Source organism: Orcinus orca, chromosome 6, assembly GCF_937001465.1.
Source record: "Orcinus orca chromosome 6, mOrcOrc1.1, whole genome shotgun sequence".
Classification (NCBI taxonomy): Eukaryota; Metazoa; Chordata; class Mammalia; order Artiodactyla; family Delphinidae; genus Orcinus; species Orcinus orca.
This window is the reverse complement of record NC_064564.1, coordinates 76,244,575-76,264,047: the sequence shown is the minus strand read 5'-3', so window position 1 is coordinate 76,264,047 and position 19,473 is coordinate 76,244,575.

The window sequence follows — 19,473 nt, the reverse complement described above, 5'->3', positions numbered from 1 at the left end:
ATATGCTGTTAACAGCAGAGGGGTGGATGCACCAGCTAAAAAAGAGGATCTGGGTGGACATCAACAGCATCTACTACAGCATCTCAACGTGTGGTTTTCTAGGAACTTGTCAGAAATACAAATTCCTCACCCCACCCCAGACCCAACTGAATCAGAAACCTGAAATGGGAGCAGTGATTTATTTTTCATTACACCCTCCCGGTGATTCTGACGCACAATGTTCCAGGTGATTCTCTGAGTTTGAGAATCACTGAACATCTACCTTCCCACCAAGAATTACAAATCACAACACTATTCACTAACAAACTTAAGTTAGTGCAAGTCATGTTGTAACCAGGAACCCCTTTTAAGGTATTTTGATTCAGATATCTACAAAAGAGAACCCCATAAATAAATGCCTAGCTTCTATTAGCCAAACGTATTTCCACTTTTAGTTATTTTCTCTATTTTCCCCTAATTTTCTGGACTCTTTCCATGACTTGAGGGCTCTGTGCAACCTGTTCCCTGGAGTCTTTTTAAGAAGGCTTAATTAGTCTCATACACTCATGGGTCATAAACTCTACCTGCTCCCAAAGGGGGATTTAGAACTCAATGAAGATTTTGTGTTGTGTTAGATCCTCCTTTTTGGAATAAACCTTGTGAATAGTAAGTTGACATTTTACAGTCATTTTGCTCTGAGTAAGAGCTTATTATTTTCTTAACTAAGCAAAGTGAAAAAATTAGGCATCCTACAATCAAATGTCTCTTTTGCATGAAGTCAACGACTTCACACTATTAGCTAGGTTCATTCATTTCTCTCTAGAGAGTATGGAGCCAGAGGTGTTTGAAGGATTTTTTTCCCACAAACTTCCCTCTTAACTTTTCCTTTTCACCATTAATAACCTATATTGAAGTATTATCTTAAATACTGGAAAGTATTATAAACACTGCATTAAAGAATCTGCTTTCCAGAGCTAATGATATCTCCTTTATTACTGATGCTGTTATTATCATGAGCTATTTTAAACATAGAGGAAACTCCAGAGAATAATATAACAAACATCTGTAAAATCACATGTAGATTTTTAATGATTAATATTTTGTCATGTTTTCTTCAGAGCCTTCTTAAAAACAGAAAAGCTTTACAGGCATTATCAAAGCTCTCTTGACCTAGGAGGATGGCACATAGGTGTCAACTGCATAACCACTAGATTTGTTACCCTGCACAGAAATTTCTGCACTATGTACTAAATTTCTGCTTTACAATGTTGTGTTAGTTTCTGTTGTACAACAAAGTGAATCAGCCATATGTGTACATATATCCTCTCTCTCTTGAGCCTCCTTCCCAGCTCCCCCATCCCTCCCTTCTAAGTCATCACAGAGCACCAAGCTGAGCTCCCTGTGCTATACAACAGCTTCCCACTAGCTATCTATTTTACACATGGTAGTGTATATATGTCAATGCTACTCTCTCAGTTTGTCCCACCCTCCCCTTCCCCACCTCTAGCCACAAGTCTGTTCTCTATATCTTGCATAGATATAGAGAACAGACTTTATATTTTTTATATTATATTTTTATTATATTTTTTATATTTTATTTTATTTTTATTTTTTATATTTTTTATATTATATTTTGCAATAAAAATGTTTTAAAAGAGATAATATTTTACCTAGTTGTGTTATTCTATAAAATGTAAAATCTAATGAGATAATTTAAAACAATTCAAGGGACAAAGGAGAAACTTTTCAAAACAAATATTTCAAAATAAAAGTCATAAAGTTATAAATAAAATCTTTTTAGTAAATATAACGTGCATTCATTTTATAAAAGAATAGAAATATGGGTTTATGATTTAAGGAAAACTAAATAGAAACAGAGTTTAAAATTAAAGATTAGAAAATTAATACTAATGAAAATAAACAGCAAAAGAGATAAAACAGAAGTTTTATAATCCTGAAGGTGAAGAAGCATTCTTTAAAAAAATTGTAAAAATCCAAAAAGTCCAAAGAAAATTTAAAAATTAACGGCATCAAGAGTATAGCTATAAGAACGTTTGTTTGATGATGATACCTAATAAACCAGCTTTTCAAGTAATCAGTAGATTGGGAGACATTACTCTCAATAAATGAAGAAAATAATGAATATATAGGATATATAAAAATCTCTTACAAAAAATATAAAAAAGAGACAGTACTCCCTCCACCCACCAAAAAATGTCTCTCAGAAAAAATTCTAATGACTAAAATTTAATACAGGACTCCTCTAAACAAAAAAGCAGATTGCATGGGGTAGGAAGTAGCAATGCTTTTAGGTTAAAGAGTCAAACATTATTGAGGCATATCTGGTATAAGTATATGTATACATACATAAATATAAGTTTTGTGTATACACATCATCACATATTATTATATTAGTTTTCTATTGCTGCATAAGAAATTACCCCAAAACTCAGCAGCTTAAAACAACAAACAAATATCATCTCACACAGAATTTGTGGGTCAAGAATGATCTAGCTGGGCGGTTGTGTGTCAAAGTGTCTTACAAAGGTGCAGTAAAGATGTCAGCCAAGGCTGCAGTCACCTCAAGACTCAATCGGAGAATCTTTTTTCAAGCTCACTGGTTGGTGGTAGACCTCAGGTCCTCATTGTTGGCTGGGAGCTAAACCTTTGTTGCACCCTAACCTGTACCCTAAACCTTCCCCATTCCCTAACCCTAACCCTAACCCTTACCCTAACCCGTCCCCTAATCCTAACCCGTACACTAACACTAACCCATACCCTAACACGTATGCTAACCCTAAACCGTTGTCATACCCTAACCTGTACCCTACACCGTCCCCATTCCCTAACCCTAACCCTAACCCTAACCCTAACCCTTAATTGAAGCCTTACCCTAACCGTCCCCTAATCCTAACCCGTACACTAACACTGTCATATAGGCCTTTCCATAGGACTGCTAACAACATGGCAGCTTGCTTCCCCCAGAGCAAGTGAACTGAGAGAGACATTCCCAACACATAAACCAAAGTCTTTCATAGCCTAATTTCAAAGTGACATGCTATCACTTCTGCCAAACTCTATTTGTTAAAAGCAAGATGGCGGAGGAGTAAGATGTAGAGATCACCTTCCTCCCCACAAATACGTCAAAAATACATCTACATGTGGAACAACTCCTACAGAGCACCTAGTGAACACTGGCAGAGGACCTCAGACTTCCAAAAAGGAAAGAAAATCCCCATGTACCTGGGCAGAGCAAGAGAAAAAAGAACAAAGAGATAAAGGAATAAAGATGAGACTTGTGCCTCTGGGAGAAAGCTGTGAAGGAGGAAAAATTTCCACACACTAGGAAGCCCTGTGACTGGCAGGGACAGGGGCATGGAACTTCAGAGCCACAGAGGAGAGTGCAGCAACAGGGGTGCAGAGGGCAAAGTGGAGAGATTCCCGCACAGAGGATCAGTGCCAACCAGCACTCACCAGCCTGAGACACTTGTCTGCTCACCTGCTGGGGCAGGTGGGGGCCAGGAGCTGAGGCTTGGGCTTCAGAGGTCAGACCCCAGGGAGAAGACTGCTGTTGGCTGCATGAAGACAGCATGAAGGGGGCTAGTGCACCACAGCTAGCTGGGAGGGAATCCAGGAAAAAGTCTGGACCTGCCGGATAGACAAGAGACCATTGTTTTGGGGTGAGTGAGGAGAGGGGCTTCCTGCTCTGTGAGCCCACAGACATCAGAACATCTAAGTGACCTCCAGAGACAGGCGTGAGCCACAGCTATCATCTTGGACCCCAGAGGCAGGCACAGACTGCTACCGCTGCCGTCACTACCACCAAGGATCTTGGGTGCAAGCACAGGTAACTACCGACATCCTCCTGGGAGCCTGTGCAGCATGCCACTGCAAGGGTCCCATGATCCAGGGCCAGCTTCCCCAGGAGAACACATGGCGCGCCTCAGGCTGTTGCAGTGTTACGCTGGCCTCTGCCACTGCAGACACACAGCGCATTCCAATTGTGACTACCATACCCTTCCCTCTCCTCGGCCTGAGTGAGCAAGAGAGCCCAAATCAGCCGCTGCTTTAACCCCCTCCTGTCTGGGAGGGGAACAGACGCCTGAGGGAGGCCTACGCTCAGAGGCAGGGCCAAAACCAAAGCTGAACTGCAGGAGCTGTGTGAACAAAGAAGAGAAAGGGAAATTTCTCCCTGCAGCCTCAGGAACAGCGGATTAAAGCCCCACAGTTGTCTTGGTAAACACTGCATGTGTGGCATACCTGAATAGATAATGAGTGTTCCGAAAGTTGAGGTGGTGGACTTTGGGGGCAACTGTGGACTGGGGTTTGCTTTCTGCATTTGATTTGTTTTCGATTTTATATTGATCTTAGTTTAGTTTTTAGTGTTTGTTTACATTTGTGGGTTTGTTTATTGCTTTGGTTGCTCTCTTCCTTTTTTCTCTCTCTTTTTGTGAGTGTGTGTGTGTATGTTTCTTTGTGTGATTTTGTCTGTTCACTTTTGTTTTACCACTTGTCTTGGGGTTCTGTCTCTTCATTCTTTTTTTTTCTTGTGAGTGTGTGTGTGTATATTTCTTTGTGTGATTTTGTCAGTTTAGTTTTGCTTTTACCATTTGTTTTGGCGTGCTGTCTGTTCGTTTTTTCTCTTTCCTTTTTTCTTCCTTTTCTTCCATACTGTGTGGCTGGAAGGCTCTTGGGGCTCTGGCCAGGTGTCGGGTCTGAGCCTCCAAAGTGGGAGAGCCAAGTCCAGGATGCTGGACCACCAGAGACCTCCCGGCGCCATGTAAGATTAATCAGCGAAAACTCTCCAAGAGATCTCCATCGCAACACTAAGACCCAGGTCCACCTGACAGCCAGTAAGTTCCAGTGCTGGACACCCCATGCCAAACTAGCAGGACAGGAACACAAACCCACCCATTAGCAGAGAGGCTGCCTAATGTCATACTGAATTCACAGGCACCCCAAAACACACCACTGGACATGGCCCTGCCCACCAGAGGGACAATACCCAGCCCCACCCACCAGAACACAGGCACCAGTCCCCTCCAACAGAAAGCCTACACAAGCCACTGAACCAACCTCACCCACTGGAGGCAGACACCAGAAACAAGAGGAACTACGAACCTACAGCCTGCAAAAAGGAGACCCTAAACGCAGTGAGTTAACAAAGCAAAGAAGACAGAGAAATAGGCAGCAGATGAAGGAGCAAGGTAAGAACCCACCAGAAAAACAAATGAAGAAGAAATAGGCAGTCTACCTGAAAAAGAATTCAGAGTAATGATAGTAAAGTCCAAAAGCTTGGAAATAGAATGGAGAAAATACAAGAAACGTTAAACAGGGACTTAGAAGAACTAAAGAGCAAACAAGCAATGATGAACAACACAATAAATGAAATTAAAATTACTCTAGAAAGAATCAATAGCAGAATAACTGAGAGAGAAGAACAGATAAGAGACCTGGAAGATAGAATAGTGGAAATAACTGCTGCAGAGCACAATAAATAAAAAAGAATGAAAAGAATTGAGGACAGTCTCAGAGACCTCTGGGACAACTTTAAATGCACCAATATTCGAATTATAGGGGTCCCAGAAGAAGAGAAAAAGAAAGGGTCTGAGAATATATGTGAAGAGATTACAGTCGAAAACTTCCCTAACATAGGAAAGGAAATAGTCAAGTCCAGGAAGCGCAGAGAGTCTCATACTGGATAAATCCAAGGAGAAACACGCCAAGACACGTACTAATCAAACAATCAAAAATTAAATACAAAGAAAAAATATTAAAAACAGCAAGGGAAAAGCAACAAGTAACATACAAGGGAATCCCCATAAGGTTAACAGCTGATCTTTCACCAGATATTCTGCAAGCTAGAAGGGACTGGCAGGACATATTTAAAGTGATGAGCAGGAAAAACCTACAAGCAAGATCACTCTACTAAGCAAGAATCTCATTCAGATTTGACGTAGAAATTAAAACCTTTACAGACAAGCAAAAGTTAAGAGAATTCAGCACCACCAAACCAGTTTTACAACAAATCTTAAAGGAACTTCTCTACATGGGAAACACAAGAGAAGGAAAAGACCTACAATAACAAACCCAAAACAATTAAGAAAATGGTAATAGGAACATACATATCAATAACTACCTTAAATGTAAATGGATTAAATGCTCCAACCAAAAGACACAGACTGGCTGAATGGATACAAAAACAAGACCCATAAATATTCTGTCTACAAGAGACCCACTTCAGACCTAGGGACACATACAGACTGAAAGTAAGGGGATGGAAAAAGATATACCATGCAAATGGAAATCAAAAGAAAGCTGGAGTAGCAATACACATATCAGACAAAATAGACTTTAAAATAAAGACTATATCAAGAGACAAAGAAGGACACTACAGAATGAAGAAGGGATCAATCCAAGAAGAAGACATAACAATTCTAAACATTTATGCACCTAACATAGGAGCACCTCAATACATAAGGCAAATGTTAACAGCCATAAAAGGGGAAATCGACAGTAACACAATAATAGTAGGGGACTTTAACAACCTACTTTCACCAATGGAAAGATCATCCAAACTGAAAATCAATAAGGAAACACAAGCTTTAAATGACACATTAGACTGGCTGTACTTAATTGATATTTATAGGACATTCCATCCAAAAACAACAGAATACACTTTCTTCTCAGGTGCACATGGAACATTCTCCAGGATAGATCATATCTTGAGTCACAAATCAAGCCTTGGTAAATTTAAGAAAATTGAAATCATATCAAGTATGTTTTCCAACCACAATGCTGTGAGACTAGATATCAATTACAGGAAAAAGCTGTAAAAAATACAAGCACATGGAGGCTAAACAATACACTACTTAATAACCAAGAGATCACAGAAGAAATCAAAGAGGAAATTAAAAAATACCTAGAAACAAATGACAATGAAAACACAATGACCCAAAACCTATGGGATGCAGCAAAAGCGGTTCTAAGAGGGAAGTTTATAGCAATAAAATCCTATTTCGATAAACAAGAAACATCTTAAATTTAAAAACCTAACCTTACACCTAAAGCAATTAGAGAAAGACGAAGAACAACAACAAAAAAAACCCCAAAGTTAGCAGAAGGAAAGAAATCATAAAGATCAGATCAGAAATGTATGAAAAAGAAATGAAGAAAACAGAAAAGATCAATAAAATAAAAAGCTGGTTCTTTTGTTATCAAACAAAATTGATAAACCATTACCCAGAATCATCAAGAAATAAAGGGAGAAGACTCAGATCAACAGAATTAGAAATGAAAAAGGAGAAGTAGCAACTGACACTGAAGAAATACAAGGGTTCATGAGAGACTACTACAAGCAACTCTATGCCAATAAAATGGACAACATGGAAGAAATGGACAAATTCTTAGAAAAGTACAAGCTTCCAAGACTGAACCAGGAAGAAACAGAAAATATGAACAGACCAATCACAAGCACTGAAATTGAAACTGTGATTCAAAATCTTCCAACAAACAAAAGACCAGGACCAGATGGCTTCATAAGTGAAAACTATCGAACATTTAGAGAAGAGCTAATACCTATCCTTCTCAAAATCTTCCAAAATATAGCAGAGGGAGGAACATTCCCAAACTCATTCTACGAGGCCACCATCACCCTGATACCAAAACAAAACAAAGATGTCACAAAAAAAGAAAACTACAGGCCAATATCACTGCAACATCACTAATCATTAGAGAAATGCAAATCAAAACTACAATGACCTATCACCTCACACCAGTCAGAATGGACATAGTCAAAAAATCTACAAAAAATCTACAAAACAATAAATACTGGAGAGGGTGTGGAGAAAAGGGAACCCTCTTGCACTGTTAAGGTGAGCCAACACCTACCCTTTTCAAACTCTTCCAAAAAATACAGTGGGAGGAACACTCCCAAATTGATTCTATGAGGCCACCATCACCCTGATACCAAAACCAGGCAAAGATGTCAGAAAGAAAACTACAGGCCAATATCACTGATGAACATAGATGCAAATGTCCTCCACAAAATACTAGCAAAGAGAATCCAACAGCACATTAAAAGGATCATATACCATGATCAAGAGGGGTTTATCCCAGGAATGCAAGGATTCTTCAATATATGTAAATCAATCAATGTGATAAACCATATTAACAAACTGAAGAATAAAAACCATATGATCATCTCAATAGATGCAGAAAAAGTTTTCAACAAAATTCAACACCCATTTATGATAAAAACCCTCCAGAGTGTAGGAATAGAGGGAACTTACCTCAACATAATAAAGGCTATATATGACAAACCCACAGCCAACATCGTCCTCAATGGTGAAAAACTGAAACCTTTTCCACTACGATCAGGAACAAGACAAGGTTGCCCACTCTCACCACTATTATTCAACATTGTTTTGGAAGTTTTAGCCACAGCAATCAGAGAAGAAAAAGAAATAGAAGAAATCCAAATCGGAAAAGAAGAAGTAAAGCTGCCACTGTTTGCAGATGACATGATACTATACATAGAGAATCTTAAAGATGCTACCAGAAAACTACGAGAGGTAAACAATGAATTTGGTAAAGTAGCAGGATAAAATTAATGCACAGAAATCTCTTGCATTCCTATACACTAATGATGAAAAATCTGAAAGAGAAATTAAGGAAACACTCCCATTTACCACTGCAACAAAAAGAATTAAATACCTAGGAATAAACCTACCTAAGGAGACAAAAGACCTGTATGCAGAAATCTATAAGACAGTGATGAAAGAAATTAAAGTCAATACAAACAGATGGAGAAATATACCATGTTCCTGGATTGGAAGAATCAACATCGTGAAAATGACTATATTACCGAAAGCAATCTACATATTCAATGCAATCCCTATCCAACTACCAGTGGCATTTTTCACAGAACTACAACAAAAATTTTCACAATTTGTATGGAAACACAAAAGACCCCGAACAGTCAAAGCAATCTTGAGAAAGAAAAACGGAGCTGGAGGAATCAGGCTCCCAGACATCAGACTATAGTACAAAGCTACAGTAATCAAGACAGTATGGTACTGGCACAAAAACAGAAATATAGATCAATGGAACAGGATAGAAAACCCAGAGATAAACCCACATATATATGGTCACCTTATTTTTGATAAAGGAAGCAAGAATATACAATGGAGAAAAGACAGCCTCTTCAATAAGTGGTGCTGGGAAAACTGGACAGCTACATGTAAAAGAATGAAATTAGAACACTACCTAACACCATACACAAAAATAAACTCAAAATGGATTAAAGACCTAAATGTAAGGCCAGACACTATAAAGCTCTTAGAGGAAAACGTAGGCAGAACACACTTTGACATAAAACAGAGCAAGATCCTTTTTGACCCACCTCCTAGGGAAATGGAAATAAAAACAAAAATAAACAAATGGGACCTAATGAAACTTAAAAGCTTTTGCACAGCAAAGGAAACCATAAACAAGATGAAAAGACAACCCTCAGAATGGGAGAAAATATGTGCAAATGAAGCAACAAAGGATTAATCTCCAAAATTTACAAGCAACCCATGCAGCTCAATATCAAAAAAACAAACAACCCAATCCAAAAATGGGCAGAAGACCTAAATAGACATTTCTCCAAAGAAGATACACAGATTGCCAACAAACACATGAAAGAATGCTCAACATCATTAATCACTGGAGAAATGCAAACCAAAACTACAATGAGTTATCACCTCACACCAGTCAGAATGGCCATGATCAAAAAATCTACAAACAATAAATGCTGGAGAGAGCGTGGAGAGAAGGGAACCATCTTGCACCGTTGGTGGGAATGTAAATTGATACAGCCACTATGGAGAACAGTATGGAGGTTCCTTAAAAAAACTAAAAATAGAACTACCATACGACCCAGTAATCCCACTACTGGACATATACCCTGAGAAAACCATAATTCAAAAAGAGTCATGTACCACAATGTTCACTGCAGCTCTATTTACAATAGCCAGGACAGGGAAGCAACTTAAGTGTCCATCAACAAATGAATGGATAAAGAAGACTTGTCACATATATACAATTGAATATTACTTAGCCATAAAAAGAAATGAAATTGAGTTATTTGTGGTGAGGTGGATGGACCTAGAGTCTGTCATACAGAAAGTGAAGTCAGAAAAAGAAAAACAAATACCGTATGCTAACACATACATATGTAATGTAAAAAAAAAAAAAAAGTGGTTATGAAGAATCTAGGGGCAGGACGGGAATAAAGACGCAGACCTTCTAGAGAATGGACCTGAGGACACGGGGAGGGGGAAGGGGAAGCTGGGATGAAGTGAGAGAGTGGCATGGACTTATATATACAACCAATGTTAAACAGATAGCTAGTGGGAAGCAGCCGCATAGCACAGGGAGATCAGCTTGGTGCTTTGTGACCACCTAGAGGGGTGGGATAGGGAGCGTGGGAGGGAGGGAGACACAAGAGGGAAGAGATATGGGGATATATGTATATGTATAGCTGATTCACTTTGTTATAAAGCAGAAACTAATACACCATTGTAAAGCAATTATACTCCAATAAAGATGTTAAAAAAATTAAAAAACAAAAAAAATAAAAGATACAGGCCCCCCAATGTTCATTGCAGCACTTGGCTATTTACAAAAGACATGAAAGCAACTAAAATATCCATCAACAGCGGAATGGATAAAGAAGACTGGTATATATGCACAATGGAATATTACTCAACCATAAAAAATGAAATAATGCCATTTGCAGTAACATGGATGGACCTAGATACTATCATACTAAGTGAAGTAAATCAGACAGAGAAAGACAAATATCATATGATATCACTTATACATGGAACCTAAAAGAAAATGATACAAATGAACTTATTTATAAAACAGAAACAAACTCACAGACTTTGAAAACAAACTTATGGTTACCAAAGGGGAAAGGTGGGGGAGGGATAAATTAGGAGTTTGGGATTAACATATACACACTGCTATATATAAAACAGGTAAACAATAAGGACCTACTGTATAGCACAGGGAACTCTACTCAATATTCTGTAATAACCTATATGGGAAAAGAATCTGAAAAAGAATGGATATTTGTATATGTATAAGTGAATCACTTTGTTGTACACCTGAAACTAACACAACATTGTAAATCAACTATACTCTATTAAAAATTAAATTTTAAAAAAGCACTTTTAGAAAACTAGTATGATATATATCTGTGTGCTCTAATTCTTGATATGATTAATTACAATCTTCCTTTTAATGTTTATTAAAGTACTCTAAGCTATTCAACTCTTAATCATAAATAATCTTCTCTGTTTCTTCATTGTTTATTTGATTTCCAAGGAATATAATTCTTAAACTTGAAGTCTATGATGATCACAAAGCTTCTTTGTATGGAAAATTAGCTTTGTTCACTTCATCATAGAGTATTTTCATATGGGAAATTTTATTTGTTTCAACAATCTATAGAAATATTTGTTACAAGAAGCTATAAATTTTAAAATATATTTGTTAGAAAAAAATTGAATTTTTTCCCACTGTAAATGAATTCACCAACCATGGTGGTAATTAACCTCTGCAAATTAATTTATGAGCCTTGTGATAACTAATCCTCCATTGTAGTATGTTGTGTACGTTCTCTTATTAAATAGGAAGCATTTTTCCTAGGTCTGCCCTACAGGTGCAAAAATAAAAATCATCAGATAGGTTTCCTCCAAAATGAGCAGTAGGTTTGATTTCTTCCATAACCTTGCACAGCAACTCAAATGTATGCATGGAGTCATGGCTTGTGGACAGAAGCCTGGTTGGAGTAAAGAATATAAACTTTATGCCTTATGTTTTCCAGACTCTCCCCTTTATCTAAAACATCCTTCCCCTAACATTTCTATCTGGTAACCTCCTATCAGCCATTCAATTCTGTGTGTGTGTATCCCATTCTCTCTCTCTCTCTCCATGTAAGACTTATTGCTATTTCTTTCATGTTCACCTAGTATTTAGATCATTTTTTGACTATGGTACTTGGCACAGTATATATATTATTTATATATATATGTCTTTCTATCAAACTAATCTATTAGACTTTTATGAAAGATCCCATGTCTTATCATTTCTATAACTTCAATGTCAAGCAGAGGAACTAGAGTATAATAGACATCCAGCCAATAGTCACTGAATTGAATTAAAGAAGACTGAATAATTACAGTGGAGTCAAATTATAGAGAATTTTGAAAGTCGGGGTGAGGAATTTTGACTTGATGGGGCAGGCTTGGGGGAGCTAGTGTGGAAGTGAAAGTTTTTTATAGGATACTAATTAATCTCTCAGACTCCTCCATGGGGTCTAACCAATTTGAGAAATACATACATGGTGATAAAAATAAGGTATTATATTTATTTTCTAAGCACTAGGATCCTTGATAAAAGTGGAATGGCTAATGCAGCCCAGATCTGTGGCCAAAAATATTCACACTAGCTCTTCTCTGAATTGAACTTACCTAGCCAGTCACAAGAGGGGTAGGGAGGGAGAAGACACACTGCCAGAAATCTATACCCTAGTGTGCTTACCACACGTGAGGCAAAAAACAGAGATAAGAAAGAAAGTCTAAGAAGGAACAGGAGCTAAGAAGCAGGGTCACACATGAGGAAAGATTTTTAATACATTATCCCCTCCCAACAAAGAAACTTGGTCCAGTAAATTTTTCCAGCTCTCTATCCCATTAGATTATTACCCCATAAAGAGGACTGAGTGATGGATGTTGTCTTCCCTCTGAAAACTACTGTGTCCTTGAAGGCAGAGGAAAAAGTCTTCATGAAAAGAAGAGAAGAAGGGGAACAAGGATCCCCTTCTGATATTAGTGCCATCACCCCAGCAAGAGAAAGTTTTAGAGCAGCACTGTCCAGCAGAACTTTCTGTCCTAATGGAAAGAAATGTTTCTATCTATGCTGCCCAATATGGTAGCCACTAAGCATGTGTGTCTACTGAATACTTGTTAAGTGCCTAGATTGAAACCAAATGTTTAACCTTCTATAATTTTAATTAAATTTAAATAGCCAAATATGGCTAATAGTGGCATCCATATTAAACAGTAGAGGTCTCTAAGAACAGCTGTCAGGTTATTCTGACAATGGTAGGCAGAACTGGGTTAAGGCAGAGGCACTTAGGGCAGGGAACAGATTAGTAAAACCTACCATTCCCTTGGCACTTCCTGTATGCTGGTCATTGTTTCTGTTGCTAATAGTTTAATGTGGATTAAATAATTCAATCTTCACAAAAACACAATGCAGTCAATAACTTCATTATTTCCCTCTTTCACAAATAAGAAAACAGTACCCAAGATCACAGTTGATGAATGGCAGAATTGAGATTTGAACCCTGGAAGTCTGGCTCTGCCTGGGAGGGAAGCCACATAGATTGTGGCAGTAACGCAAATGTCAGGGGGACAGAGAGGAGGTAAAGTCAAGATTTTGAAAGAATTGTAGGATATAACAAATGAGAAAAATGGGTCTACAGTCATACCATCGCCAATGATATTTTTCACTCCCTATTAAGCTCACAGCAACATTAAGGTGACATTATGGTCTATTGTCACATCTGAAAAATGCTTTGAGGACAAAGTCCCATTAGGGAACCAAGTCACTCTATTTCCAGAGAAGTAACAGATAATAATCTAATGATAGCACAATAGATAAGACTATTACAAACTGAAGAAAGAGAACGTGAAAACTGTGCTCTGTAGAATTCACCAGTAAGTAATGAGATCATTACCCAGCAGTATTTCAAGGCTTATAATAGCAAGGTTTCTCTCCATTTATTATGGAGAATTAGAGGATAAATCACCAAATTTCAAAATGAAAGAGGACCCTAGACATAATCTTATCCAATCCCTTCATTTAATAGGTTAAAAAATTATACTACAAAAGAGATTTCTGAGACAACGTGAGCACAGCCTAGGCATTAGATAAAATTAAGGAATCATTGGTAATTTTATTATGTGTAAGAATGCTACTGCTATTATGTGTTTTTAAGTTATATGTATTATAATTACCCACTGAAGTTCTTAAATATATGGGGCCGTGGTGGGGAGTCATAGATGAAATAATATTGATAAAATGTTGACAACTAATTAAGATAGATGTTAGAAATATGGGGGATCATTAAATGGTCTAATTTTGTGCAATGTTTGAAATTTTCCATAATGATGTTTTTAATTACAACCTAAAAAGACATAAAGAGACAGTTTTAAAATGGCACATTAACATATGACAAAACATCCAACTTCTTTTGTTGTAAAAGAATTAGACATGCTAAGATACCATTTAGGACCTATATGGTTGGCAAATAATTGAAAGCTTGGCAACACAGTTTTTTGGCAGGACTATGGGGAAGCAAACACTCTTACATGGTACCACAGGTTAATTGTGTCCACCAAAAAGCATGTTCAAGTCCTAAGTCCCAGTACTTACAAAGGCGACCTTATTTAGAAATAGGGTCTTTATAAATGTACTTAAGTAAAGATGAGGTCACACTGTCCTTACAAGAAGAGGGAAATCTGACACAGAGACAGACAGAGGAAAGTATGCCATGTGAACACAGAGGCAGAGGTTGGAGTGACACACCTACAAGCCAAGGAACAGGAATTGCCAGCAACCCACCAAAAGCTTGGACAAGGCAAGGAAGCATCCTCTCTTAGAACCTTTAGAGAGAGCATGACCCTGTTAACACCTTACTTTAAGACTTCTCGAAACTGATGAAGAACTTCTGGGATAGTTGTGTAAGGAGCTCCATAGATTCACTACCCAGAGAAACATAAATAACTAATGAAAAGTATTTTAAAAACAACAGTCTCTGGAAATTGTCCTAAAGGCATATGGAAAATGAAGAAACATTTATTCAAGAAAAACTACTAAAACTTGGTTACAAAAACAGGGCTTCCCTGGTGGCGCAGTGGTTGAGAGTCCGCCTGCTGATACAGGAGACGTGGGTTCGTGTCCCGGTCCGGGAAGATCCCACATGCCGCGGAGCGGCTGGGCCCGTGAGCCATGGCTGTTGAGCCTGCACGTCCGAAGCCTGTGCTCCGCAATGGGAGAGGCCACAACAGTGAGAGGCCCGCGTACCACAAAAAAAAACAACAAAAGGAGAGTCCGTGGTATTTACAGCACAACCTGCTCCCTCTCTTCACCCTGACCCCCAACTTAGCTTGAAACTCTCAGTGGGTGTGGCCAAGACTCAAAGCTTTCTGCTACCTCAGCAGCCAATCAAGAAATAGAGTTTCTAGGGACTTCCCTGGTGGTGCAGTAGTTAAGAATCCATCTGCCAATGCAGGAGACAGGGGTTTCATCCCTGGTCTGGGAAGATCCCACATGCTGCGGAGCAACTAGGTCCATGCACCACAACTACTGAGCCTGCGTTCTACAGCCCACAAGCCACAACTACTGAGCCCACGCGCCACAACTACCGAAGCCTGCGTGCCCTAGAACCCATTCTCTGCAACTACTGAGTCCACATGCTGCAACTACTGAGCCCACATGCTGCAACTACTGAAGCCCACGCACCTAGAGCCGGCGCTCCACAACAAGAGAAGCCACTGCAATGAGAAGCCTGCACACTGCAATGAAGAGTAGCCCCTGCTCACCGCAACTAGAGAAAGCCTGCGTGCAGCAACGAACATGCAATGCAGACAAAAAAAAAAAAAAGAAATACAGTTTCTCACCCATGGGGGCAGGTCATCAGCATTTCTCATTCCCTCAAACTCTGAATTTAGTCAAAGAAGCTAAATTCCTGGTGAATGCAGACAAAAGGTCAATAGATCCCTTCCTCTACCCAGCACCCAGGACAGAGAGGGAAGAGGCAATTCATAAGAACAGAGAGTTCAAAAATTCTCCCCAAATAAATTGCCTTTATTTGAAACAGAAGGCAGAGAAGTTCAAGCCTCAGAATGCTCTCAAAAACAATGGCTCCTCTTTTTTTTTTTTTTTTTTTTGCGGTACGCGGGCCTCTCACTGTTGTGGCCCTTCCTGTTGCGGAGCACAGGCTCCGGACACGCAGGCTCAGCGGCCATGGCTCACGGGCGGGCGCAGCCACTCCGCGGCATGTGGGATCTTCGCGGACCGGGTCACGAACCCGTGTCCCCTGCATCGGCAGGCGGACTGTCAACCACTGCGCCACCAGGGAAGCCCCAATAGCTCCTCTTAATTAAGAGCAACAAACCATAGGCCAACTAGTTCACTGGAGAGAAACAGAGATTAAAACTAAGAGCCCTCCTGAGGTTAGAATAAACCTCAAACACGGACCTCTGTATCTCCCCTGCTCAAACTTAACTGAATCAGAGTGCAGAGCAATTTATGCCCCAGGGCATTGTCTAAATAATAGAGCAATCATCTGGCAATTAGTGGGTCTCAACAGCTTGCTGTGATTAAAAAAAAAAAAAAATTAGGCCAACAGCTTAACAGAGAGTTCAGTGAAAGAGAAAGTCCCAGAGTGACTGTGCACACACCCAAGCCCGTACTCTATGAGAAGCAAAACAAAAATCTTCCCACTATAGGAGATACATAACTCACTAAAATTATCTAGCCAAGTAATTAAACAAATAAACATGCAAACAACCAAAATAAGATCCAGAGGCAGTGGAGAATCAGTATCTAAAGCGGTCCATCAACAAAAAATTATGAGACATGAAAAGAAACAGAAAAGAGTGACCCATACACAGGGGAAACAAGCAGGTGAAAAAGTCTGTGAGGAGGCTCAGACATCAAATTTAACAAAGGCAACGAAGTTTCCTTTGTAAATATGTTCTAAGAACAGAAGGCAATCATACTTCAAGGTGTAAAGGAAGCTATGATGAAAATGTCTCATTAAATAGAGAAAATAAATAAGGAGATAGAAATTATTTAGAAATAAAAAAAGAACCAAGCACAAATTCTGGCATTCAAAGTACAATAATTGAATGAAAAATTCACTAAAGGGGCTCAACAGTAGATTTGAATGGCAGAAGAAAAAATCAGAAAAACTGAAGATAGATTGATAGAGAATACACAATCCAAAGAACAAAAAGAAAAAAAAGAATAAAGAAAAATGAACAGAGATTCAAAATAAAAACACTCAATAAACAAGAACAGAACTAAACTACCTCAACATGATAAAGACTGTATAAGAAAATCCCATAGCTAACAACATACACAATGGTGAAGGACTGAAAGCTCCTCCTATAAGACAAGAACATGACAAGAATGCCTACTTTTGCCATTTATACTCAAGATAGTATTGGAAGTCCTAGCTAGAGCAATTAGGCAAGAAAAAGAAATAAAATGCATCCAAATTGGAAAGGAAGAATTAAAATCATCTCTGTTCAGAGACAACATGATGTTAGATGTAGAAAAACCTAAGTATTCCACACAAAAAAAACTTTTAGAATAAATGAATTCAGTAAAGTTGCAGGATATAAAATCAACACAAGAATCATCTGTGTTCCTACACAATAACAATGAAACACCCAGTGGTGATCATTTTGCAATGTATAAAAATATTAAATCACTATGTTGTACACCTGAAATTAATATACTTTTATAAGTCATTTATAATGCAATTAAAAATCATAATTAAATAAACAAATAAGCAATGAAACATCCAAAAATAAAATTAAGAAAACAATTTTATTTACAATAGCATCAGTAAGAATAAATTTAGGAATAAATTTGACTGAGGAGGTGAAAGATTTGTACACTGAAAACTACAAAATACTGATGAAAGAAAATAAAGAATACACAAATAAATAGAAAGACATCCTATGGTCATGGATTGGAAGATTTGACATTGTTAAAATGTCAATACAGGGAATTCCCTGGCAGTCCAGTGGTTAAGACTCTGTGCTGTCACTGCCAAGGGCCTGGGGTTGATCCCTTGTCTGGGAACTAAGATTCCACAGGCCACATCACACAGCCAAAAATAAATAAATAAACAAGTCAATACTACCGAAAGCTATCTACAGATTTAATGTAATCAAAATCCCAGTGGCTTTTTTTTTTTTCAGAAATAGAAAAATCCATCCTAAAATTCATGTAAAATCTCAAGGGACCTCAAACAGCCAAAACAATCTTGATACAGAAAAATAAAGTTGGAGGTCTCACACTTCCTGACTTCAACACTTATCACAAAGCTGCAATAATCAAAACAGTGTGGTGATGCCATAAAGACAGACATATAGACCAATGGAATAAAGCAGAAAGCCCAGAAATAAACCCCCACACATACGGTCAAGTGATTTTTGACAAGGGTGCCAAGACCATTCAATAGGGAAAGGACAGCCTTTTCAACAAATATTGTTGGGAACACTGGATATCCACATGCAAAAGAATGAAATTGAACCCTTACCCTATACTTATAAAACAACTCAAAATGGAAAAGACTTAAATGTAATTCCTAAAACTATAAACTCTTAGAAAAAAATCACAGGGGAAAAACTTCATGACATTGGATTTGGCAATGACTTCTTGGTTATGACACCAAAAGCACAGGTAACAGAAGAAAAAAATAAGTAAATTGGACTACATCAAAATTTAAAACTTTTATGCATCAAAGGACACAATCAACAGAGTGAAAAGGTAATTCACGGAATGGGAAAAGATATTTGTAAATCCTGTATCTGATACGGGGTTAATATCCAGTATATAAACAGCTCCTACAACTCAATAACAAAAAAACAAACACACCAATACAAAACTGGACAAAGGACTGAACAGACATTTCTCTAATAATTATATACAAATGGCTAACAAGCATATGAAAATATGCTTAATATCTCATCATTAGGGAAATGCAAATCAAAAGCACAATGAAATATCACCTCACGTCCACTAGACTAACTACTAAAAAAAACAGAAAATAACGTGTTAATGACAGATTTGAAGGGAGAAATAGATTATTCAACAGTAAGAGCTGGAGATTTCAACACTCCATTTTCAATCATGGATAGAACATCAATTTAATACTGAATGAAGCAAGGATCATTCATGGATAACAAAACCATTGGGTGAAATTCATTGGAAAATAAAATACATGATCTCAAAAAAATGACCCTTTTATTGCCTATTAACTAAAAAGGAAAAACTGTACCTTTTATAATGGAGAAATCTGGAGGACACCTCCTCAAACAACTGGTCACACTTAATAACACAATGAAATATTTAATATCATGTGCCTCTTAATGGGATGCAATAAAAAGTATATAATGTCATCTATGTAATATTTTTGCCTGCAAAATTATTAGCTTGAATTTAGTATTCAGAAGACAATCAGAATAATTTCAAATTGAGATATCATCTACAAAATTACTGGCTTAAACTCTTCAAAATTATCAATATTACAAAAGACAAAATACTCAAGATTAAAAGAAACAAAAGAGACATGACAACTAAATGCAATGCATATTGTTTGTTTAGATTCTAAATTGGGAGGAAAAAACTCTAAAG